We start from the raw sequence: 26,372 nt of genomic DNA, 5'->3' as shown, positions 1-26,372 counted from the left end.
TGCAGAGGTCCGAGAGTTCTCTGTTGATGTAGCTTTGTGTGTCCACCGACAGGACCTGAGGAGGAGGAAAAGGTAAGTGGAGTGGGGAATCCACTAACTCTACGTGGAACTCGAGGACCGTGGACAAGACCCGTGGTGATATCGGCCCAAGCATGAGAAAAATGGCGGAGTCTGCCCCCTACACAAACCTGAGAAAAAGGAAGAGGACTGACACTTACCAAATGGTCGGCTTGAGCTAGAGAGACCTCTGTACCCTCTCCGGCTTGGAGGTCCACGGGAGGGGAAGAAATTCGCCGATTGCCTGGCCTCTTGAAAGGCAGATCCCTGGACAAATGAGCGATGGGCGTAGGAGCCTCGACCCGAACCCCGGGTCTGGAATGTGGAGCAGCCGGACAGACGGTCCCTAGAACTGCCGGCCCTGGTGGAGACCCTGCCCTGGAACATCCTCTTCATTGAGGATTGGGCCTTATCCAAGGCCGTGAAATCGCCCACAAAACGGCTTAGATCCTTGATGAAAGAATCGCCAAATAAAAGGCCCTGTGCGTTCCGTCCAGCCTCAGAGAGCGCCAGAGCACCAAATTAGCCAACTTGGGTTCTATTTTGAACAATATGGCCTTACGTCTCTCGATCGAGAGTGACGTGTTTATATTGCCGGTAATGCATATAGCGCGTTGGATCCAACCCCGGAGCTCCTCCGGATCCACCAACTCATCCGCCGCTCTAGCGGTTTCGGCTAATTCAAATATTTTTGCTAAGGGGCCGAAGACGTCCAGGAGCTTGTCCTGACACGCCTTGAGGGCTGATTGCTTGTCCTGACACGCCTTGAGGGCTGATTCCAAGCCCCTGCGGGGATTCCAGCCAGATTTTGATAAAAATTGGGCCATCTTGGGGTCAACGACCGGAGTGTCACAGACCTTGTTGACTACAAGGGGCCTAGGGCATTCCGTCCTTAATTTATTACACGCCTCTTTGCTGAGAGGGCAGCGTACCCGAGCCTCTAGATATTGGGCCACATGGTCCATAGGGAGCCACTCGGCAGACCTGGAGTGGTGAAGGACGTCCGGGTCAAAGAGCGGCTCGCCCGATGGGCCCGTTAAAGGGATAGATGGGACCGACATGGCCTCAGAACCGGAGGTTCCTGCGGCGGTACCTGGAGGGATAGGGGTGGGACGATCAGGGGACATACCGGACAGGCCCACCTCCGGAACCTCCAGGTCCTCAAACCTAGCCTCCTCCTCAGAGCCCTCCTCTGACTCAGTATCAGATACCAGCTGTGCTCTGGCACATTTTCAGTTCTGCGCCTTTTCTGCCTGGCGTGGTAAGGCTCATTTGCGCGTAACACGCGCGCGTGCCATCACGGGTGGCAAAAGACACACCAATCATTGGGTTTCTGGAGGCATGAGGGACCGGTATTGTTGCTGGTAGGGCTAGGGTCGGGTCCCTGGATGTGGAAGGTTGAGCTCCTAGGGCCTCTGAAATAGATTTAGAGAGGGTCTGGGACATGGATCCCATGGCCGCAAGAATGGCGTCCGAGACGGAGCGCTGAAAGGCCTCCGCTTGGGACATGTCTGGGAGGGACAAAGCTCCTCTACTCTCAGGAGGCAGGTGGGGAGAGTGGGTTCCCAAATCTGAGTCCTCAGCCTGAGGACTGGGAGATCTTTGAAGGTGGGACATGGTCTAAGGAACCGGAGAATACTACAAAGGGCCTGGGCCAAAGGCAGCCTGGGAACAGGGGGCGATAGGGTACAGTGGGAGAACAAGGGGTTAATATAGGGTGAGTTACCCTGACTAACCCGGACCGAAGCGCGCACGAGGGACCGCTGACCGCAAAGAAACCAGGTCGGAGCGGAAGAGGCTTGGCCAAGAGGAAAATCGCAAAGCGCGCAAAAAGAAACTGTAGGAGGAGAAGAAAGCCAAATCTACGGTGAATGCGCCGGACAAGATGGCCACCGAAATCTAGCGATAGCGGCCGGGGTCTCGCGAGACCTCGGTCGCAATGGAGAACGGGCGGGCCAGAGAATATGGTGCAGTGGCGGAGGGCCAGAAGACAAGAGAAAAGGTAGAACAAAGGGGTACAGGGAAAAAGGGGGGCCACCTGACCACAAAATAGGAAAAAGAAAAACCATGAGAGGAAAAGGAAAGACCTGAGGGGAAAGAAAAAAACAAAAATCTCCAAATGCAGCCAGTATGCAATAAGGGTATAAAAGCACAGACCACAATATAGGACTACAGTGAGCCAGAAATACAAAATCACACCATGACACAGTAAAGTCAAACAGTAAGAGCTGGTTACTTATCTGTGGCAGCAGCAAAGAAAGAGGAGGTTTTCCTGGTTCATGGACACTATATAGGGGCTCTAGAGGGGAGGGCCTGTTGCTATGGAGATATGTTAATCTCAGAACAGTTTTCTTTGCTGCTGTGGTTGTCAGTAAAGAGAGATTACGCAATAGGATCCTCCATGTCTTGAAATAAAATAAAAACTTATCCTTAGGGTCCATTCACACGTCCGTAATTTGGGTCCGCATTCGTTCCGCAATTTGCGGACCCATTCACTTTCAATGGTGCTGGAGCGGATGTGAATCCGCATTTTCGGGATCCACATCCGTTTTTTCGGGATCCGTTTTTTCAGGATCCGCAATTCCGTTCCTGAAAAAAATAGAACATGTCCTATTCTTGTCCGCAATTGCGGACCAGAAAAAGCATTTTCTATTACAGTGTCTGTGATGTGCGGCCCACAAATTGCGGATCGCACATTGCAGGTGTCCTTGTTTTGCAGATCCGCAATTTGCGGATCCGCAAAACACTTACGGACGTGTGAATGGACCCTAAAGGACATTTCATATGTGTTTAACCTCTGATAAATATTTGTGCTCCATGTGGACAGAGGCAAAAAAAATCTGTTGAGGCACACTGGGCCAGACTCATTTGCTACATATTAATTAAACAGCCAAGACAATCTTAACCTAAAATTTAGGCCTCTTTCACACTGCCGTATGGCTATTTCAGTGTTTTGCGGTCCGTTTTTCACGGATCCGTTGTTCTGTCTTTTTGTTTCCGTTGTGTTTCCGTTTCCTTTCTGTTTTTCCGTTCCGTTTTTCCGTATGCCAGATACAGTATACAGTAATTACATAGAAAAAATTGGCCTGGGCATAACATTTTCAATAGATGGTTCAGCAAAAACGGAACAGATATGGAAGACATGCGGATGCATTTCCGTATGTGTTCCGTTTTTTTTGCTGACCCATTGACTTGAATGGAGCCAAGCACCGTGATTTGCGGACAAGAATAGGACATGTTCTATCTTTTCACGGTACGGAAATACGGAAATACTGAAACGGAATGCACACGGAGACACTTCAGTTTTTTTTGCTGAACCATTGAAATGAATGGTTCAGTATATGTACAGCATACTGAACTAAAAACAACGGCCAGTATACTGAACGCAAAATACTGTCGTGTGCATGAGCCCTAAGTCTTGCTGGGGTAGTGTACCCTAAACTATACTAACCCAAGTCATCTCAGTAGGACAGCTCTGAATGTGACAATGCTGGAAGCAGATACTATCTTATTAGAATGCAGTGTTGCTGTGTACAGTCGTGGCCAAAAGTTTTGAGAATTACATAAATATTGGAAATTGGAAAAGTTGCTGCTTAAGTTTTTATAATAGCAATTTGCATATACTCCAGAATGTTATGAAGAGTGATCAGATGAATTGCATAGTCCTTCTTTGCCATGAAAATTAACTTAATCCCAAAAAAAACTTTCCACTGCATTTCATTGCTGTCATTAAAGGACCTGCTGAGATCATTTCAGTAATCGTCTTGTTAACTCAGGTGAGAATGTTGACGAGCACAAGGCTGGAGATCATTATGTCAGGCTGATTGGCAGACTTGACATGTTAAAAGGAGGGTGATGCTTGAAATCATTGTTCTTCCATTGTTAACCATGGTAACCTGCAAAGAAACGCGTGTAGCTATCATTGCGTTGCATAAAAATGGCTTCACAGGCAAGGATATTGTGGCTACTAAGATTGCACCTAAATCAACCATTTATAGGATCATCAAGAACTTCAAGGAAAGAGGTCCAATTCTTGTTAAGAAGGCTTCAAGGCGTCCAAGAAAGTCCAGCAAGCGCCAGGATCGTCTCCTAAAGAGGATTCAGCTGCGGGATCGGAGTGCCACCAGTGCAGAGCTTGCTCAGGAATGGCAGCAGGCAGGTGTGAGCGCATCTGCACGCACAGTGAGGCGAAGACTTTTGGAAGATGGCCTGGTGTCAAGAAGGGCAGCAAAGAAGCCACTTCTCTCCAAAAAAAACATCAGGGACAGATTGATCTTCTGCAGAAAGTATGGTGAATGGACTGCTGAGGACTGGGGCAAAGTCATATTCTCCGATGAAGCCTCTTTCCGATTGTTTGGGGCATCTGGAAAAAGGCTTGTCTGGAGAAGAAAAGGTGAGCCTACCATCAGTCCTGTGTCATGCCAACAGTAAAGCATCCTGAGACCATTCATGTGTGGGGTTGCTTCTCATCCAAGGGAGTGGGCTCACTCACAATTTTGCCCAAAAACACAGCCATGAATAAAGAATGGTACCAAAACACCCTCCAACAGCAACTTCTTCCAACAATCCAACAACAGTTTGTTGAAGAACAATGCATTTTCCAGCATGATGGAGCACCGTGCCATAAAGCAAAAGTAATAACTAAGTGGCCCGGGGACCAAAACGTTGACATTTTGGGTCCATGGCCTGGAAACTCCCCAGATCTTAATCCCATTGAGAACTTGTGGTCAATCCTCAAGAGGCGGGTGGACAAACAAAAACCCACTAATTCTGACAAACTCTAAGAAGTGATTATGAAAGAATGGGTTGCTATCAGTCAGGAATTGGCCCAGAAGTTGATTGAGAGCATGCCCAGTCGAATTGCAGAGGTCCTGAAAAAGGAAGGGCCAACACTGCAAATACTGACTCTTTGCATAAATGTCATGTAATTGTCGATAAAAGCCTTTGAAACGTATGAAGTGCGTGTAATTATATTTCACTACATCACAGAAACAACTGAAACAAAGATCTAAAAGCAGTTTAGCAGCAAACTTTGTGAAAACTAATATTTGTGTCATTCTCAAAACTTTTGGCCACGACTGTATAATGTATCTCTAAGGTTAGTTTTGTATGAGATGTGGTTAAAAAAAAACACCACATTAAAAATATTTACCCTGAATTATTCCAGTAATGTCATCATGATATAATGATGTCTGGGAAGAGGAGAGTAGGATGCACTCCCCTAACATGCCCAATAGTGTATGCAGGGACATGTAGGAAACATGGCAAGCACTAAGCTACAGAACTTTCATATAATGAACAGAGAGTGACAACTTAATTGTAGCGATACAAAAAATTCATCCTTGCTTTATGCTCAGTACTGGGGGATAGCTTACAAATAATAGTGGCAATGTACAACCACAAAGGACATCCTTTGTTGTGTCTTCCTGGAACTAATCTCACAAGCTGTTTGGCTGCATGCGTTTCGAGATGCTTTCTCTCTTTCTGTTTGCATACAGTGTGTGCATGCTCTAAATACTTGCCTGAAATGTACAGTTGCTATCTGTTGCCAAAGACTTCAACAAATCAGTAGTTGTTTTTTTTTATCAGAAGTCCATTATTCATAGGATTTCCTGAAGTTTAAGAGGGGTTTTCTGAGATTTTTTTTTTTTTTACTGATGTCCGCAGGATTGGTCATCAGTATGTGATTGGTGGGGGTCCAATATCTGGGACCCCCGCCGATCAGCTGTTTGAGAAGGCAGCGGCGCTCCTGTGAGCACTACGGCCGTCTCTCTGCTTTTCCTAGGCCAGTGATATCACGTTCATCGTTCACGTGGCCTAGGAGCAGTTCAGCCGCATGCAAGTTAAAGGGGCTAAACTGCGATACCAAGCACAGCTGCTATACTATACTATATACGGCACTGTGCTTGGTGAGCTGTGAGACGGGAGCAGCGCTCACAGGGGTGCCGCTGCTTCTAAAAACAGTTGATCGGCGGGGGTCCTGGGTGTCGGACCCCCACCGATCAGATACTGATCAAGTATCCAGAGGATAGGTCATCAGTGAAAAAAAAATCTCAGAAAAACCTTTTAAATGAAATGTCTTAATCAAGGTCTATAAGAAACACTTATAGAAATTAAAGTGTCACTCCAGGCAACAAAATAAAAATTCATCCTTTGGTCAAAGTCCTGGACTTATACATGTTCCCCGAGTTAAATTTACCTGAAGGTCTTAGGCTACTTTCACACCTGCGTTAGGTGCGGATCCGTCTGGTATCTGCACAGACGGATCCGCACCTATAATGCAAACGATTGTATCCGTTCAGAACGGATCCATTTGCATTATTCTTAAAAAAAAAAGTCTAAATCAAAACGGATCCGTCCTGATTTACATTGAAAGTCAATGGGGGACGGATACGTTTTCAACTGCACCATATTGTGTCTGTGAAAACGGATCCGTCCCCATTGACTTACATTGTAAGTCAGGACGGATCCGTTTGGCTCCGCATCGCCAGGCGGACACCAAAACGCTGCAAGCAGCGTTTTGGTGTCCACATCCAGAGCGGAATGGAGGCGGAATGGAGCCAAACTGATGCATTCTGAAAGGATCCTTATCCACTCAGATTGCATTGGGGCTGAACTGATCCGTTTTGAACCGTTTGTGAGAGCCCTGAAACGGATCTCACAAACGGAATTCAAAACGCCAGTGTGAAAGTAGCCTTAGAAACATAGAAACATAGAATGTGTCGGCAGATAAGAACCATTTGGCCCATCTAGTCTGCCCAATATATCTGAATCCTATGAATAGTCCCTGGCCCTATCTTGTATGAAGGATAGCCTTATGCCTATCCCATGCATGCTTAAACCCCTTCACTGTATTTGCAGCTACAACTTCTGCAGGAAGGCTATTCCATGCATCCACTACTCTCTCAGTAAAGTAATACTTCCTTATATTACTTTTAAACCTTTGCCCCTCTAATTTAAAACTGTGTCCTCTTGTGGTAGTTTTTCTTCTTTTAAATATGCTGTCCTTCTTTACAGAGTTGATTCCCTTTATGTATTTAAAAGTTTCTATCATATCCCCTCTGTCTCTTCTTTCTTCCAAGCTATACATATTAAGGTCCTTTAACCTTTCCTGGTAAGTTTTATCCTGCAATCCATGTACTAGTTTAGTAGCTCTTCTCTGAACTCTCTCTAGAGTATGTATATCCTTCTGGAGATATGGCCTCCAGTACTGCGCACAATACTCCAAGTGAGGTCTCACCAGTGTTCTGTACAGCGGCATAAGCACTTCACTCTTTCTACTGCTTATACCTCTCCCTATACATCCAAGCATTCTGCTGGCATTTCGTGCTGCTCTATTACATTGTCTTCCCACCTTTAAGTCTTCTGAAATAATTACTCCTAAATCCCTTTCCTCAGATACTGAGGTCAGGACTGTGTCAAATATTCTATATTCTGCCCTTGGGTTTTTACGCCCCAGGTGCATTATCTTGCACTTATCCACATTAAATTTCAGTTGCCAGAGTTCTGACCATTCTTCTAGTTTTCCTAAATCCTTTTCCATTTGCCGTTTCCCTCCAGGAACATCAACCCTGTTACATATCTTCGTGTCATCAGCAAAAAGACAAACCTTACCATCGAGGCCTTTTGCAATATCACTTATGAAGATATTAAACAAAATTGGTCCCAGTACAGATCCCTGTGGAACCCCACTGGTAACATGACCTTGTTTTGAATGTTCTCCATTGACTACAACCCTCTGCTGTCTGTCACTCAGCCACTGCCTAATCCACTCAACAATATGGGAGTCCATGCTCAATGACTGCAGTTTATTGATAAGTCTTCTATGTGGGACAGTGTCAAAAGCCTTACTAAAATCTAGATATGCGATGTCTACTGCACCTCCACCGTCTATTATTTTATTCACCCAGTCAAAAAAATCTATAAGATTTGTTTGACATGATCTCCCTGAAGTAAACCCGTGTTGTTTTTCATCTTGCAATCCATGGGATTTTAGATGTTCCACAATCCTATCCTTTAATAGGGTTTCCATTAATTTGCCTACTATTGATGTCAGACTCACTGGTCTATAGTTGCTCGATTCCTCCCTACTACCTTTCTTGTGAATGGGCACGACATTTGCCAAGTTCCAATCTTCCGGGACGACTCCTGTTACTAATGATTGGTTAAATAAATCTGTTAACGGTTTTGCCAGCTCACCACTAAGCTCTTTTAATAATTTTGGGTGTATCTCATCAGGCCCCTGTGACTTATTTGTCTTCACTTTAGACAGCAAACTTAGAACATCTTCCTCTGTAAAGAGACATGCATCAAACGATTTATTAGTCATCCTTTCTAGTGGAGGTCCTTCTCCTTTTTCTTTTGTAAAAACTGAACAGAAGTATTCATTAAGGCAGTCGGCTAGCCCTTTATTCTCTTCTACATACCTTCCGTCCTTTGTTTTTAATTTAGTTATTCCTTGTTTTAATTTCCTTTTTTCATTTATATATCTGAAGAATGTCTTATCCCCTTTTTTCATAGACTGAGCTAGTTTTTCTTCTGCCTGCGCTTTAGAAGTTCTTATAACTTGCTTGGCCTCTTTCTGCCTAATCTTGTAGATTTCCTTATCTTCATTGCTCTGGTTTTTTTTTATAATTACAAAATGCTAGCTTTTTATTTTTAATGATTTGGGCCACTTCTGCTGAGTACCACAGTGGTCTCTTCCTTTTTTTGCTTTTACTGACAAGTCTAATGCAATTTTCTGTTGCCTTCAATAATGCACCTTTTAAGTAGTCCCATTTCTCCTGGACTCCATGTAATCCGTTCCAGTCTGATAAGGACTCATTTATGACTAATTTCATTTTTGAAAAGTCTGTTTTTCTAAAATCTAAAACTTTTGTTTTTGTGTGGTGGGACTCTTTCACAGTTCTTATATTAAACCACACTGACTGGTGATCACTAGATCCCAAGGTTTCGCCTACAATGACATCATATACCGAATCCCCATTTGTGAATACCAAATCCAAAATGGCCTCCCTCCGGGTTGGCTCCTCAACCACTTGTTGTAGAGATAACCCCAGTAGGGAATTTAGAATATCTGTACTCCTGGTAGAACTTGCTATTTTGGTTTTCCAGTTTATATCTGGAAGATTGAAATCTCCCATAATGATAACTTCTCCTTTCATTGTCATTTTAGCTATTTCTTCAACTAGTAGATCATCTAGTTCTTTAACTTGACCAGGTGGTCTATATATCACACCTACACGAGTTACTGCATGGTTAGCAAACTGCAACGTAACCCAAACTGACTCTATGTTGGCCTCACCAACTTGTATTAGGTTAGATTTAATGCTATCTTTCACATACAGGGCCACTCCTCCTCCTTTCTTGCCTTCTCTGTCTCTTCTGTATAAAGAGTACCCTGGTATGGTTATGTCCCAGTCATTTCTTTCATTAAACCATGTCTCCGTAACAGCCACTAAATCTACATTCTCAGATGCCATTATTGACCCAAGTTCATTGATTTTTTTACCTAAACTGCGAGCATTTGTAGACAGGACTCTGAGCTTATCATTTCTTAACCTCTCTGCTTCTGACCTGTTCTGGCATTGTTTCGGGGGGCAATTGGACTCTTTTATTTTCACTCTTTTGCCCCCCCTTCCTAGTTTAAATACTCTTTCGCAAATTCTTGGAGTTGTTCACTAAGTACATTTGTTCCTTTAAAAGAAAGATGCAAACCATCTTTTTTGTACAGTTCCTTTCTATTCCAAGTAGAGCTATCATGTGCTTCCAGGTTTGTGTCGCCCCGTTGCAAAAGATAAGCCATGCCCTATTCTTTGCCGCATCTTGCGGATCGTGGACCCATTAAAGTCAATGGGCCGGCACTGCGATGTGGCATGCACATGGTCGGTTTCCGTGTTTTTCAGATCTGCTGTTTGCAATTCAGAAAACTGACACAGCTTTGTGAACAAACCTTAAGAAATATACATAAGCTCTCCTGCAGGATACTAACAGGACACCAGCGATAATAGGGCTTCGATAAAGTTAAGATGTAATATTATCTCAGGTTTATATCTCAGTCTCATGACATAATTTATAACTCCAGCTTCACATTTTCACCTCAGTGGGAGGGGCTACCCATTAATATGTATGTACTAAGAGGTAATTGCTTATACACATAGCACAGTTTCCAGCCTTGGAGTCATGAAGAGAACAGCCCTATAGTACTGCAATGGAGAAAATATGTAGTAACAAGAAATAAAAGGGAGCAGAAAGCCTGAGCAATGAAATAATAGGGAACACTTACAAATGCCAAGTGATGGCTGATTTTTTTAAGTGGAGTGGTCCTTTAGTCCTTATAGGGGTTTTCATTGGAGGTCCGATGCTCAGAACCTCCGCCAATCAGTTGTTTGAAGAGGCCACAGCCTCCTGTGATGAGCTCCACTGCCTCCTCACAGCTTACCAAGCGCCATCTATTGGATATTGGCAGTGCTTGGTATTGTAGCTCAGCCCCATTCACTTGTGTGGATTATTAAATTCACAATTACAGTATGGAAAACCCCCACAATGAAAATAACACTATACTCACCTTCCCTGGTTCCCTTGGCTACTCCCATGCCAGTCTCTGTAGAACTGCCCCTCATGCAATGAGGTCTTGTCCCATTTGACCACTGCGGCCAATTTCATTGTGGATAACTGAGCAATTGCTGTGGAAATTTTCTGCAGCAATTCCACTTTGTGTGAAGGTACCCTTAGAAGTCACTGGCCTGCACAAAAGTGGGAATCACTACACCACCCAAATACAGGAGTTGTGGGAATGAGCTACTTAGTATGTATAACCTTGAACACTTGACACATTAGTTAGGTATTCTGAGAGGGAATTAAACGTGGACACTATAACTAGACAAGAGCATTCTAAGATGATTTCAGTTGAAGACTAGTTTTAGTCTGCATTAGCTAACAGAAGAATGTTATACTTAATCATGGGACAACCCTTTAAGATTGTTGCACACACAGCAGAGCCTACTGCACAAAGGCTGTATGGCAATGCATAGAGGCATTCGTATGGATTCTTACTACAGAGTATTGTTAGGAAGAATACCTCCATATCAAGCTTGCCACAATTCTTTCTCTCAAACTCAAACAGAATCCAGCACAAAAAAATTCAGTATGACAATATTCAGTATTAAAGGTATATAGACAAACACTTAAGGTGTGTTTAAAGGTATATAGAGAAACACTTAAGGCGAGTTAAAAAAAAAAAAGTATGCATAATTGCTAAGCTTCTTTGTACAATCATAACTTGTGAAGGAATAGGTCTTTTTAGACTTACCTAATGTCTTTTTCAGCCTAATTATTCCCCTCTCGAACTGCACAGCTAGATGCATTTCTCTCACAAGCAGGGGTGTTTCCCTTCTGTGGAATCTGCCGGTACCGTACTGCCACAACATCCTTTCCTTACTTCCCACCATGTCTGTTTTCAACTCTGAAGCTCACAGAACAGATAAGGATGCCATATGTTCACATCAAGTTTCATTTTTCGTTTTTCTGATCCATCAGAATGAACAGAAAAAAACGGATCCTTTATTTTGAGCATATATAATGCTTATTTTGCATCAGTTTAAGCCATTTCCATCTGGTATTCGTTATTTTTGACAAAAGGAAAGATCCTCCACTGAGACCCCCCCTGTCAAAAATAACAGATTTTTAGGTATATGTCTAGTTTAATGTACTGTACATCAGTTCCTGTACGAAGAATGCTTCTTTTGAATGCAATACCATGAGGCGGCAATGCTTACACTATCCCAGTTCTGTACACTGTCTACATCAGTGATGGCTAACTTCCGGCACTTCAGCTGTGGTGAAACTACGACTCCCAGCATGCTCCATTCATTTCTTTGGAGTTCGGAGAACAACCAAGCAAGTGTGCATCGTGGGAGTTGTAGTTTTACCACAGCTGGAGTGTCAGAGGTTAGCCATCACAGGTCTACGCCATGTCAGCCTTACCTGTTCTATGCAGGTGCTTTTGGTTATGTTCACATTGTGTTTGAGGCAGTAAGGGTTCACTGTGCTATAATATTGTGGGGTGTCTATGTACCTGGACCTCTTCTAATTCTCAAAACAGAACGGTCACGATGGCTGAACTCTTTCTTTGCTGAATCAGAATCTCGAGCACAGCATGCCCTCCAAAAGTGCCAGTGATGTGGCAATATAATTTAGGCTCCATTCAGACGTCCGTAGTCAGTGCAGTTTCTAGGTAAAATTTCTCTCAGGGCGAGTGTCAAAAAAACTCCCCCCCACCTCAAAACTGCTCGATGAAATAAGTGTCTCCCCATTGTAAAAAATGTGTAACCACATTGCACGGATGGTCACAGTGACGCACCCAGTGACCCACAGACTCAGGCTCTCACTCACAGCAGGCTTCTTTCTCAGCACTGCTCCGGGCAGGCGGTAACAGGCAGGCAGTGCGGGCGGCGGTGCTTACCTCACTACTGTACGTCACGTGGCGCGTGACGTACAGTGAGTGAGTGCCACCGCCCGCAGAGCCTGCCTGTGGGGGACATTATTTTTAATAAGGATCACTATGGACATTATTTAGAATGGAGGCTGCTGTGGGTGTCATTATAACTGCATAATGTCTGATAGGCCTAGTCCTTGGTTATATTACCCTGCCCTGTATAATAATGTACCCTGATACCCCTTAGTTATATTACTCCAGCGGGGTAATATAACTAAGGGGTATCAGGGATGGGTACATTATTATACAGGGCATGGGCAGGGTAATATAACTCAGCTCAGGACTAGGCCTATCAGACATTATACAGTTATAATGACACCCACAGCAGCCTCCATTCTAAATAATGTCCATAGTGATCCTTATTAAACTTAATGTCCCCCACAGTGACAGTGGCCCCCATTTTCATGTCTCCCACAGTGGCCCCCCATTGTAATTAATGCCCCCCCATTGTAATTAATGTCCCCCCATTGTAGTTAATGCCCCCCCCCATTGTAATTAATGCCCCCCCCCCCAGACCATCACTCACCTCACAGCAGGCATCAGCACTGCTCAGGGGCTTAGGGCAGGCGGTAACAGGCAGGCAGTGCGGCGCTCACTCACTCACTGTACGTCACGCGCCTGCGCCGTCTAGTGGGAGGAGCAGGCGCGTGACGTCAGTAAGTGCCACCCGCACTGTCTGAAGAATGAGAGGACTCGGGCCGGCACTCGTGCGCAGGTCAGGCGAGATGTCAGAGGGAGGGAGGCAGGGCGCACGGCAGAGAAACGACAAGAGGGCGCCCCTGCTGGCGCCCCCCTTCTGACAGCGCCCCGGGCGGCCGCCCGTCCCGCCTGCCCCTAGAAACGGCACTGTCCATAGTGCATTGCGGATCCGCAATACACCCGTCCGGCACCCCCATAGAAATGCCTATTCTTGTCCGCAATTGCGGACAAGAATAGGACATGCTCTATTTTCTTGCGGAGCTGCGGACCTGAAAATCGGGGCCACGCTCCGGAAATACAGATGCAGAGAGCACATAGTGTGCTCTCCGCATCTCTTCCGGCCCCATAGAGAATGAATAGGTCCGCACCCATTCCGGATTATTGCGGAATGGATGCAGTCCCATTCTACGGACGTCTGAATGGAGCCTAATGGAATACAGCCTGGAGATCTGTTACATTACAGACTTCCCCACAATGTTATCTTCTGCCATTTCTATACAATGTCAGAATATATGTTCTGAACGAATTATTTTATATAAAAATACAAACTTGCTGCAATACGATGTCATGACATGAAAATTCATGTTTCTTTTTTCCTTACAGACCGGGCGGAAGTGTCCTGTAAGCTATAGGCTTGTGTGTGGAGACTGATCAAGTATAGAAGATTCCCCTCTCAATGTTGCATGCATGGTTTTCTATTCCTGTCGTATCAATGAAATCAATACCTTAATAGTGTGATTATTTACCCGTTTCAGAAGGCAGCAGAAAGGATAAAAGAGAGAAGTACTGCCCTAATGATTTCATTAAAAGCTAAGCTTAAAACCATTTATGATTTGCTCTTCCGTTAATCTGAGACATCTACTGACACGTCACAATTAGGGTTGAGTGAACCCGAACTGTAAAGTTCAGATTTGTACCGAACTTTAGGATTTTTGGACCCTGGACCCGAACCCTTACATTTCAGTAAAGGTTCGGGTTCGGTGTTCGGCGCTTTCTTGGCGCTATTTGAAAGGCTGCAGAGCAGCCAATCAACAAGCGGTTAACTGTCTGACCTTAGAAGCCATCACAGCCATGCCTACTAATGGCATGGCTGTGATTGGCCAGTGTATCATGTGACCCAGCCTCTATATAAGCTGGAGTCACATAGCGCTGCACGTCACTCTGCTGTGCTTAGTGTAGGGAGAGGATGCTGCTGGTGATTTCAGGGAGAGAATAGGAGAGACTCTGCTCAAAATCAGAATCTAACTCAGCGATCTACATACATTGTGTTTTGTGGGTGCAGGGCACAATTTTTGTTATCCTGCCCTGAGCCCAGTGACCGAAAAACAATAACTTTATTAAGTCAGTTCGGTGGGTGGCGGCGGCCATTTTATGCAAGCTCAGTGCACCAGCTCTGCATCTGAGCTTTTGGGACATTGAAAATCATTTTTTTTTGGGCAATATACAACATCTGGATTAGTCAGTGTGCAATTTAAGCTAGAAATACAGCCATCATTTTCTGGGGTTTTAAAAACACACTTTTTTGCCAAAAGCCAGTATTTTCCTGATCTGCAAGTGTTAAATTAAAGTTTAATATGTACAGCTTTCATATTCTGTTAACAAAAAAAACACTTTTTTTGGCAATATACAACATCTGGATTAGTCAGTGTGCAATTTAAGCTAGAAATACACCCATCATTTTCTGGGGTTTTAAAAACACACTTTTTTACCAAAAAACACTATTTTCCTGATCCGCAAGTGTTACATTTTTGCCCCGTGACAGTACCCCCCTTTTACGAGGGGCCACCGGACCCAAGACTTCAGGCGATGGCCTTTCAGGGAGTTCTAAATTAAATTTTCTAACAAGTCTAGGAGCATGAACCTCCCTGGCGGGTACCCAAGATCTCTCTTCGGGTCCATACCCCTTCCAGTGAATCAGGTACTGTAAGGAATTACGCACTCTCCTGACATCCACTATCTTAGACACCACATACTCGACAGCATCACTAACAAGAACCGGCGGAGGCGAGGCTTTCAACGGTACAACAGGTTCAAATTACTTTTTAAGTATAGATTTATGAAATACATTATGAATGTGGAACGACTCGGGCAGCTCCAACTTAAATGATACCGGATTAATCACCTCCGTGATCTTATACGGTCTAATAAAACGAGGAGCAAATTTTCTAGAAGCTACCTTGAGAGATAGATTCTTGGAGGACAACCATACTTTATCCCCAACCTGAAAGTTTACCCCTCTTGAACGTCTCCTATCGGCCTTGAGTTTTTGAGAACTTTGAGCCTTTTCTAGGTTTGATTGAACCCGGGCCCAAACTGTGCACAGTTCGGAGGAGAGTTTATCTGCTTCAGGGTTAGAGGAGGAGACGGACGACCCAGAATGAAAACGGGGATGAAAACCATGGTTACAAAAGAAAAGAGAGACCCCAGCAGAAGAATTGACACGGTTATTCAAAGCAAATTCAGCCAACAGAAGGAATTTGACCCATAATTGCTGGTCATCAGCAACATACAACCTCAAGAATTGTTCCACAGACTGATTAAGGCGTTCAGTCTGCCCATTACTCTCAGGATGGTAGGCGGAAGAAAAAGACAATGAAATTTTACATCTTTGACAGAAGGCCCTCCAGAATTTGGACACAACTGCACACCCCTGTCAGAAACAATATTTTCCGGGGTGCCATGTAAACAAACAATCTCTCTCACAAAAATAGACGCCAGGGTTTTTGCATTCGGAAGTTTAGACAGGGGAATGAAATGAACCATCTTGCTAAACCTATCGACCACTACCCAAACCACAGTCCTACCCTCCGCCAGCGGTAGGTCAGTTATAAAGTCCATCGAGATATGGGACCAGGGTCTACTGGGAATGAGTAGGGGTCGTAAATTACCAGCAGGGCGAGTCCTAGGTGTCTTAGACCTGGCACAAACCTCACAGGCTGACACGTAGGACTTGACATACCTGGTCAGAGTGGGCCACCAAAAAGATCTAGAAACCAGATCCTTAGTGCCCTCAAAACCCAGATGTCCACAAAGGGCAGAATCGTGACACTCCCCCAACAGCTGGAGACAAAATTGTACGGGAACAAACAACTTATCTGTTGGGGTGGATGCCGGTGCCAAATGTTGTTCAGCCTTAATGCGAGCCAAGATATCCTGGGTTAGAGCCGCTAAGAAGATGTTTGCTGGTAGGATGGATTCAGGCGGCGCCTCAGTGGGTTGAAAAGCATGGAAGCTCCGAGATAATGCGTCTGCCTTCACATTTTTTCTTCCCGGCCTGAACGTAATGGAGAAATCAAAATGGGTAAAAAACAGAGCCCATCGGGCTTGCCAGGGATTCAACCTCTTAGCAGACTCGAGAAACAATAGGTTTTTATGGTCAGTGACAACAGTTACCCGATGCTTTGCCCCCTCCAAAAAATGCCTCCACTCCTCAAATGCCCATTTAATAGCCAGCAGCTCCCTATTCCCTATGTCGTAGTTTCTCTCCGTGGGAGAGAATTTCCTGGAAAAGAAGGCACACGGTCTCAGGTTAGTGAGGCTAGCAGGACCTTGTGAAAGGACTGCTCCTGCGCTGTCCTCGGACGCATCCACCTCTACAATAAATGGTCTCTCCTGATCAGGCTGGATCAGGATGGGAGCGCTACTAAATGCCTTTTTTAATGTTTCAAATGAAGAAATGGCCTTGGTAGACCAATTCTCCAAATCCGCCCCTTTCTTAGTAAGGTAGGTCAATAGTTTAGCAATTACAGAAAAATTCATGATAAATTTATGATAGTAATTAGAGAAACCCAAAAACCGTTGTAAGGCCTTTAAGGATGAAGGCCTTACCCATTCCTTAATTGCCAAAACCTTACCAGGATCCATCTTAAAGGCGTGAGGAGTCAGAACATGCCCTAGAAACAGTATCTCCTGTACGCCAAAGACACATTTCTCTTGCTTAGTGGATAGCTGGTTCTCCCTCAACACCTCTAATACTTGTTTGACATGAGACACATGAGATTCGAAATCAGGAGAGAATATCAAAATGTTGTCAAGATAGACAATAATAAATTTACCTAAGAACTCCCTAAGATATCGTTCATTAAGTTTTGGAACACATCTGGGGCATTGCTGAGTCCAAAAGGCATCACCTGATATTCAAAGTGTCCTATCGGAGTATTGAACGCTGTCTTCCATTCGTCTCCCTCCTTGATTCGGATTAGATTGTATGCCCCTTTCAGGTCAATCTTGGAAAACCAGGTTGCCCCCAGAACCCGGTTAAATAAATCCGGAATCAATGGGAGAGAGTATCTATTTTGGACAGTGATTTTATTTAATCTCCGGTAATCAATACAAGGCCTAAGACCGCCATCCTTCTTCTTAACAAAGAAAAACCCTGCTCCCATAGGAGAGACTGAAGGTCTAATATGCCCTTTAGCAAGGCTCTCCTTAATATAATCTTCCATAGCCTTGCGTTCGTGCTTAGAAAGATTATAAATTCGCGTTTTAGGAAATTTGGCACCCTCTATTAGCTCTATGGCGCAATCATAAGGTCTATGGGGGGGGGGGTAGAACCTCTGGAGTAGGGGATGAGAATACATCAGAATATTCCTTAATAACTGAGGGTAATGAATTAGACCTTACTGAAACCCCAGCCTGGACCACGGACAAGCATGAGTTACACGTAGGTCCCCATTTCACCAACTCTCCTTTGGACCAATCTATTGTGGGGTTATGTAAACGGAGCCAAGGCAACCCTAGTGCCACCTCAACCGGTAGGTTCTCCAGGACTAAAAGAGAACATCTCTCAGAGGGGCACACACCCACGGTTAGATAAATTTCAGAGGTACATGACCTCACCGTACCACCAATCAGGGGAGTAGCATCATTAGCCATGACATGGATAGGTGTAGGTAAAGCAAACATTGGAATATCCAATTTACTAGCATATTCATAGTCAATAAAGCTGGCTGCTGAACCGGAATCAATAAAGGCCTTACCCGGGCACTTATTAACCCCCAGAGAAATTATTATGGGTACCAAAAGCTTACATTTAGAAAAATCAGGGTGTACCTGGTCTTTAGGTTGTCTTGCCTTAGGAGACTTGTCAGAGAGGACCCTCTTAGGACACTTGTTGATCCAATGGCCAGGATCTCCACAGTAGAAGCACTCTCCGCGTCTGCGACGAAGATTACCCCGGGTCATGCCAACCTGCATGGGTTCCTCGGAGGAGACCTCAGTGTTGTCCCTGGAAAAGGCCTCTGGCTGGACCACCATCTGAGAACAGAACTGTCGTTCTTGTTGTCTCTCTCTAACTCGTTGGTCAAGTCGGACAACTAAGGTCATCAACTCCTCTAAGGTCTCTGGATTTTGATAACTGACTAATAGATCTTTTAAATTATCAGACAGACCAGACCTAAACTGACTCTTCAGGGCTGGTTTATTCCATCCTGAGGGGACACCCCACCGTCTGAATTGGGTGCAATACTCCTCCACAGGGAGATGGCCCTGAACCTGTGCCCTAAGAGCCGTCTCGGCTACCAGTCTGTCTGGTTCGTCATAGAGGGTACCCAGGGCCTGAAAAAAAACCTCCACAGAAGTAGACAACTGGCCCCAGGAGGTAACGAGAATGCCCAGTCCTGGGGATCACCCTGTAGTAGAGAAATGATAATACCCACGCGTTGGCTCTCGGGACCGGAGGACACGGGGCGCAAACGGAAGTAGAGTTTGCAACTCTCCTTAAAGGAGAGAAACCTCTTCCGGTCTCCAGAAAAGGGTTCTGGAAGCTTGATCTGGGGCTCAAAATGTGGACTGGAGGGCTGAGGAGTGGAAGAACTTTGCCCTAACTCAAAAGAACAGAGTTTCTCTCCTAGGTCCTGCACCATCTGTGTCAGGTTAGAGACATGGTCAGTCAGGGTCACAAGAGGATTCATGATACAGTGGTTATTGGGCCTGTTAATCTGTAACGGTCACATCCACACACACACAGGGGGAAGGATAGTGACCACTGCACTCCACCCTCACCCCTGGCCCTGCCTACTTGCCTCATGAGTCCTGATGACAGGGGACAACTGGACGACAGTCCATTACTTAGGATATGTGCAGGGAGGACAGACAAGACAAAATACGGAACGTGAACGGACCGGGTCAGAACCAAGAGAGCTACGCAGTACAAAGGGTTAAGTAAAGAATGGTCAGGAGAAGCCGGGGTCAAATACCAGGAGAGTAGAGAAGTACCAGAGGAGTCCGCAAAGAGTAGTCAGGTGGGAACCGAGGTCACAATACCAGGAGGGATGCGCAGTACAGGAGGAGCAGGCAAAGGATCGTCAGGGAACAGGATCAGGTGAGTATTCAGTAGTCCAACAAATAGCCAGGAACCTAGAATTAACAGGCAACCTGTGGCCAGCAGGCTGCCTGTATTTATAGTGGGGTCTGAGGGTCATGTGACGTGGCCAGCGTCACATGACCAACAGACAGACAAGTCGAGCACCGAGTGATCAGCTCGGCGCTCAAGGCAGACCTAGGAGCAGGGAGCATCCCAGCTAGCAAAGCCACCCTGGGAACGAGGCCAAACACAGATCCTCGCTCCCGAAGCTAAGTAGCAGGTCTGTGGCTGATGGGAGACCGAGTGCGCCTTTGGCGCCCCATGACAACTAACACCTGGGTCACCAAGCATCTCCACAATGTCACATGGAAGTGTTCAGCTCTCCATCTCCCAAACGCTGGAGAGGAAGAGGAAGTACCCCCCTACCCACCCACGATCCCTAGCCCTGAATGCCAGCATTTCTAAATTACTGGCCTTTGAAAAGCTGTCATTCCATCTGGTGGAGACGGATAGTTTTAAAGGCCTTATGGCGGTGGCTGTCCCACTGTACGTCGTGCCCAGCCGCCACTACTTTTCAAGGCGAGCCATCCCTTCCCTGCACAACCAAGTAGGGGACAAAATCAGGTGTGCACTGCGCAACGCCATCTGTGGCAAGGTGCACCTGACTACGGATACGTGGACCAGTAAGCACAGTCAGGGCCGTTATATCTCCATAACAGCACACTGGGTAAATGTAGTGGCGGCTGGGCCTGAGGCGGATAGCAGTTTGGAGCATGTCCTTCCACCACCGAGGATTGCAGGGCGCTTCAGTTTGCCTCCTATTGCTTCCTCCTCCTACTCTGCTTCCTCATCCTCTACCAGCTCCTCATCCGGTCAGCGTAACACCTTCACCACCAACTTCAGCACAGCCAGGGGTAAACGACAGCAGGCAGTTTTAAAACGTATCTGTTTGGGGGACAAACCCCACACCGCGCAGGAGCTGTGGACGGGCCTTGAACAACAGACCGATGAGTGGTTGGTGCCAGTCAGCCTCAAGCCCGGCCTGGTGGCATGCGATAATGGGCGAAATCTCGTAGCAGCTCTGGGACTAGCCGGTTTGACGCACATCCCTTGCCTGGCGCAAGTGCTGAATTTGGTGGTGCAGAGATTCCTTAAAAATTTCCCCGATATGTAAGAGCTGCTGCATAAAGTGCGGGCCGTCTGTGCGCGCTTTCGGCGTTCTCACCCTGCTGCTGCTCGCCTGTCAGCGCTGCAGCGTAACTTCGGCCTTCCCGCTCACCGCCTCATATGCGACGTGCCCACAAGGTGGAACTCCACCTTGCACATGCTGGCCAGACTGTGCAAGCAGCAGCAGGCGATAGTGGAGTTTCAGCTGCAGCACGCACGGGTGAGTCGCTCGGGGGAACAGCACCACTTCACCACCAATGACTGGGCCTCCATGCGAGACCTGTGTTCCTTGTTGCGCTGTTTCGAGTACTCCACCAACATGGCCAGTGCCGATAACGCCGTTCTCAGCGTTACTATCCCACTTCTATGCCTCCTTGAAAAAATGCTCCTGGCGATAATGGAAGTGGATGTGGCACAGGAGGAGAAGGAGGAAGAGGGATCATTTCGTAGGGTTTCCGACCAGTCCTTCCCAAGTGGCTCCGAGGGTGGGTTCCTGCACCCACAAACCCAAGGTACACAATTTTCCAGCCAGGGCACAGTTCTGGAGGATGACGAGGTGGAGGATGAGGAGATGGAGGAGGAGGAACCATGTTCACAGCAGGGTGGCACCCAGACCAGCTCATGGCCATCACTGGTGCGTGGCTGGGGGGATACAGAGGACACAGACAATACACCTCCCACAGAGGACAGCTTTTTGTTGCCTCTGGGCAGCCTGGCACACATGAGCGATTACATGCTGCAGTGTCTCCGCAACGACCGCCGAGTTGCCCACATTCTAACTTGTGCTGATTACTGGGTGGCCACGCTGCTGGATCCCCGTTACAAGGACAACGTACCGTCCTTAATTCCGTCACTGGAGTGTGATCGTAAGATGAGCAAGTACAAGCGCACGCTGGTAGACGCGCTGCTGGTGGCATTCCCACCTGACAGCGGAGGACGAGGAAGAGGTCGCCAACGCAGCTGGGGCACCGCCAGCACCTCAGAAGGCAGGGTTAGCATGGCCGAAATGTGGAAAAGCTTTGTCAGCACACCACAACAACCAGCACCACCAGCTGATATGGAACGTCTTAGCAGGAGGCAGCATTTCACCAACATGGTGGAGCAATATGTGTGCACACGCCTACACGTACTGCCCTGCAGCCAGTGTATTATCTGAACGTGTGTTTAGCACGGCAGGGGGCGTCATTACAGACAAGCGCATCCGCCTGTCCACAGCCAATGTGGACAAGCTCACGTTCATTAAAATGAACCAGGCATAGATCCCTCAGGACTTGTCCGCACCTTGTGCAGAATAGACATGTATACCGGCACTAACCAGCCATTGTTATACTGAAGCGCAATTGCTCATTCTTGTATTTTGGATATTTCACACTCTTTTAGAGTGTACCCTAATAAAATAAAAAAAATTAAAACCAAAAACCTGTGTTGGCTACCTCGTCCTCCTCCACCGCCGCTTCCACCTACACTGCTACGTCCACCGCCTCCTCAAACTCCTACTCCATATGGAACTCCACCTCATAAATCAAATTTTTTTCTTTTTATCTGTACGTATTTTATTTTATATCATTTCACTATTTTGTCAGTTACATTTTCAGGTGAAATTCTCCAATTTTCGGTGTATAGTACCACTGCTATACCTAGTAGACAGGTTTAAAAAAAAAATTGTCAGTTACATTTTTGGGTGAAATTTACCAATTTTTGGGTGTAATATACCCCTCCTCTACCTAGTTGACAGCTTAATTAATTTCAAAAAAATTTCTGTTACATTCTTGGGTTGACATTATACAATTTTAGACGTGAATAAACACCTGCTATGCATAGGTTACAGAGAATAACATTTAATAAATTCTTCAGTAATTAATGCGCGTCACATCCTTTCATTCAATGCTTAAACTTTGAAAAGTTGTCACACTTTTATGCTTTAATAATTTCTCCCATATTTCAACTCTGTAATTTTAAATTTAAAAAAATGAATCCTCCCTTGGATGTGGTCTCTCTTTCTCTCTGGCCTGGAACCCTGATTCCCCGCCACCCGTGATCACCATGGTAGGCACATAAAAACATTGAAAGTTGATAGAGCAGATATCAAATTGGATTGTGAACATCACAGGGACGTGCGACATGGTGGGGCAGTAAGTGTGCACACGCCTACACGAACTGACTGACAGGGGTCAGCCCATGCAACTTCTGGGTCTCCAAATTGGGCACATGGCCTGAGATTGCCCTTTACCCCTTGGAGGTGCTGGCCTGCCCTGCAACCAGTGTATTGTCTGAACGTGTGTTTATCATGACTGGAGGCGGTTATCACAGGTTATATTTCCCAATGTTTTGGGGTGTACCCTAATTTTAAAAATAAAATTTAAAACCAAAAAGCAGTGTAGGCTACCACCTCCTCCACCGCTGCTTCCACCTACACCGCCACATCCACCGCCTCCTCAACCTCCTACTCCATATGGACTTCGTCCTCCTAGATCAAGATAATTTTTTTTTTTTACCTATTTTATGTTTTTTAAAGTAATTTCCCTATCCACATTTGTTTGCAGACCACTTGCCATGCTCTTAACCACATTTTGATGCCATTTGCAGCCCTCTAGCCCTTTCCATGACATTTTTACAGCCATTTTAGTTCGAGTTCGGGTCCCCATCGACTTCAATGGGGTTCGGGTTCAGGGTCAAGTTCGGGTCCCGAACTCAAACTTTTTTCTCAAGTTCGGCCGAACCCGTCGAACCCGAACATCCAGGTGTCCGCTCAACTCTAGTCACAATGAGAAAAGATATAGCCTGAGAATTCAACAGAGACAGTCACCAATCAGATTGACAGAGAGTGTCACACGGTTCAGGAAAGTCAACAGGATTGCATTTGTGGCATTATTTCCCTAGGGGTGAAAGATGCAAAAAAGGCTCCTTTAAAGGGGTTGTCTCTGACATTAATTATGTAGAGGAAGTTAATAGAAGACAATTACTAATGTATTTTTATTCTCCATATTGTTTCCTTTGCCAGCTTGATTTATTTTTCCATCACATTATACACTGCTCGTTTCCATGGTTACGACCACCCAGCAATCGGCCAGTGCTGATCGTACTTGCACACTATAGGAAATAGCTCCGGCCTATTTGCTGGCCGGGAACGTGAGAGCTCACATAGACTGGGGCTTTTTCCTATAGTGTGCATACACAACCACCACTGATGGATTGCAGGGTGTGATGGAAAAATGAATCCAGTCAGCAAATGAAGCTATTTGGATAATAATAATACATTAGTAGTAACTTGTATTAACTTCCTCTACATAATAAATGCTATTTGCTGAAGTGAGACAACCTCTTTAGGCCTCATGCACACGGCCATTGAGGGCGTGGCCCATATTGCCGCCCGCAAACAGTGGGTCTGCAATAGGCAGGCATAGGCCATGTGCTCGCCGCATCACGAATGCGGACCCATTAACCTGTTCTATTTTTTTGCCGTGTGGACAGATAACGGACCCATTCAAGTTAAATGAGCCTGGATCTCTTGCGGTAGCCGCACAGATGGTCCCCAATGCACAGAACGGCCGAACAACAGCCATGTGCAAGAGGTCTTAAACTGTTTTCTGACCCTGGGTTACAGCCTGTATTAGACCTTCAGAGCTGACATCGCCCAGCATTTCTTGTTGATATCATTTCTGCACAGAAGATAGTGTAATCTTTATTCCAGACATTATAGAATAATCTCATGTAGCCAAAAGACAAAACTCAAGACTGGCTATACACATTAGTTTCCAGTCTCTATGTCCTCCCATATACATGCACTCACAATTTGGCAGAGCGTGCATGTGTTCTCAATAGGTTGAGTAGAGTAATCCTCTTCCCAAAAGTAAAAAGATTGAGCATGTTGAAATCCAACATTTGTTGTTTAGGAAGAATCTGGAGGTCCATACACACTAGACAGTTAGCAGCCCCGCAAAAAACAGATGGTTCCACCAATGTACAGGCAATGTGTAAGTACCTTTTAAGTCTTCAGTCATTCTATGAAAGGGGTCCTCTAAAAATGTGTCACAGCAATGGGTCTGACACCTAGAACCACTAGTTAAATGGATGCAGGTGAAATCTAGTATAATATGCCAACCATCCAAATGAATAAATGTGACCGTGTAATTCATGGATAGTGAACATTTCCTTTAAAGAGGTTGTCCAGGACGTAAATATGGATACATCAGATCGTGGAGGTCTGACTCCCAGAGCCCCTGCAAATTAGATGTAAGAAAGGGCTGCAGTGCTCTCTCTAGTGCTGCGGCCTCCTTCTAGTATACCAAGCACAACACCATACATTGTATATAGCAGATGTGCTTGATATGGCAGCTCAATCCTATTAACTAGAATGGGATGGAACTGCAGAAAGGGATAGCAATTGATTGACGTGACATCACAGTCCTAGGAAGAGTCAGCTAATTGTTGGGGGATGCCGGTGGTCAGAACTCACTGATAATATATATGTACTCATTAGGCTTCTTTCACACTTGCGTTTTCTCTTTCCGGTATTGAGATACGTAATAGGACCTCAATAGCAGAGGAAAACACTTCCGTTTTGTCCCCATTCAACTGAATGCACCAGAATGCATTCGTTCAGTTTGGTTGCGTCCCCATTGCGGACAGAAAAACACAGCAAACAGCAATGGGGTGCGGAGAAAGACGGATCTGTCATGACACACAATGTAAGTCAATGGTGCCAGATCCGTTTTCTCAGACAGAAATGAAAACGGATCCTTCCCCGATTGACTTACAATGTTTTAGTGATGGATACAACTTTCTTGGCTAATTTAGAGATAATACAACCGGATCCGTTCATAACAGATGCAGACGGTTGTATTATCATGACGGAAGCGTTTTTGCTGATCCATGATGGATCCAGCAAAAACGCAGATGTGAAAGTAGCTTTATACCTCTGAAGGGAGGTGTATTGTGTATGTTGTGAAATGCTATTATTATTATTATTGAAGTTGCTACATTTTAGAGTGTAATTTATACTACACAATGTGAACCATCTCAAGGTTCAGACTTTACACTATAGTTTTCCAACGAAACCTACAGTCGGGTCCATGAATATTGGGACATCGACATAATTCTAACATTTTTGGCTCTATACACCACCACAATGGATTTGAAATGAAACTAACAAGATGTGCTTTAACTGCAGACTGTCAGCTTTAATTTAAGGGTATTTCCAAATCAGGTGAACGTTGTAGGAATTACAACAGTTTGCATATGTGCCTCCCAGTTGTTAAGAGACCAAAAGTAATGGGACAATTGGCTTCTCAGCTGTTCCATGGCCAGGGGTTTGTTATTCCCTCATTATCCCAAATACAATGAGCAGATAAAAGGTCCAGAGTTCAAGTGTGCTATTTACATTTGGAATCTGTTGCTGTCAACTCTCAAGATGAGATCCAAAGAGCTGTCACTATCAGTGAAGCAAGCCATTATTAGGCTGAAAAAACTAAAGAAACCGGTCAGAGAGATAGCAAAAACATTAGGCATGGCCAAAACAACTGTTTGGAACATTCTTAAAAAGAAGGAACGCAACCAGTGAGCTTAGCAAACCAAAAGACCCGGAAGACCACGGAAAACAACTGTGGTGGATTTCCGAATAATTCTTTCACTGATGAAGAAAACACCCTT

At 45.4% G+C, this 26,372-nt stretch overlaps 1 protein-coding gene across 1 annotated transcript in view; it reads left to right on the top strand.

The window, feature by feature from the left end:
• Positions 1-14,094, top strand: part of LOC120980655 (ADP-ribose glycohydrolase MACROD1-like) — an 86,672-nt gene extending 72,578 nt beyond the window's left edge. The window contains exon 8 of the mRNA XM_040409892.1: positions 13,856-14,094. The gene's annotated coding sequence lies outside the window, so the exon portion shown is untranslated. The remainder of the gene's footprint in view (positions 1-13,855) is intronic.
• The last annotated feature ends 12,278 nt before the right edge of the window (positions 14,095-26,372 follow it).

This window comes from Bufo bufo, chromosome 10, assembly GCF_905171765.1.
Source record: "Bufo bufo chromosome 10, aBufBuf1.1, whole genome shotgun sequence".
Lineage (NCBI taxonomy): Eukaryota > Metazoa > Chordata > Amphibia > Anura > Bufonidae > Bufo > Bufo bufo.
This window is presented reverse-complemented; position numbering and strand designations above follow the sequence as displayed.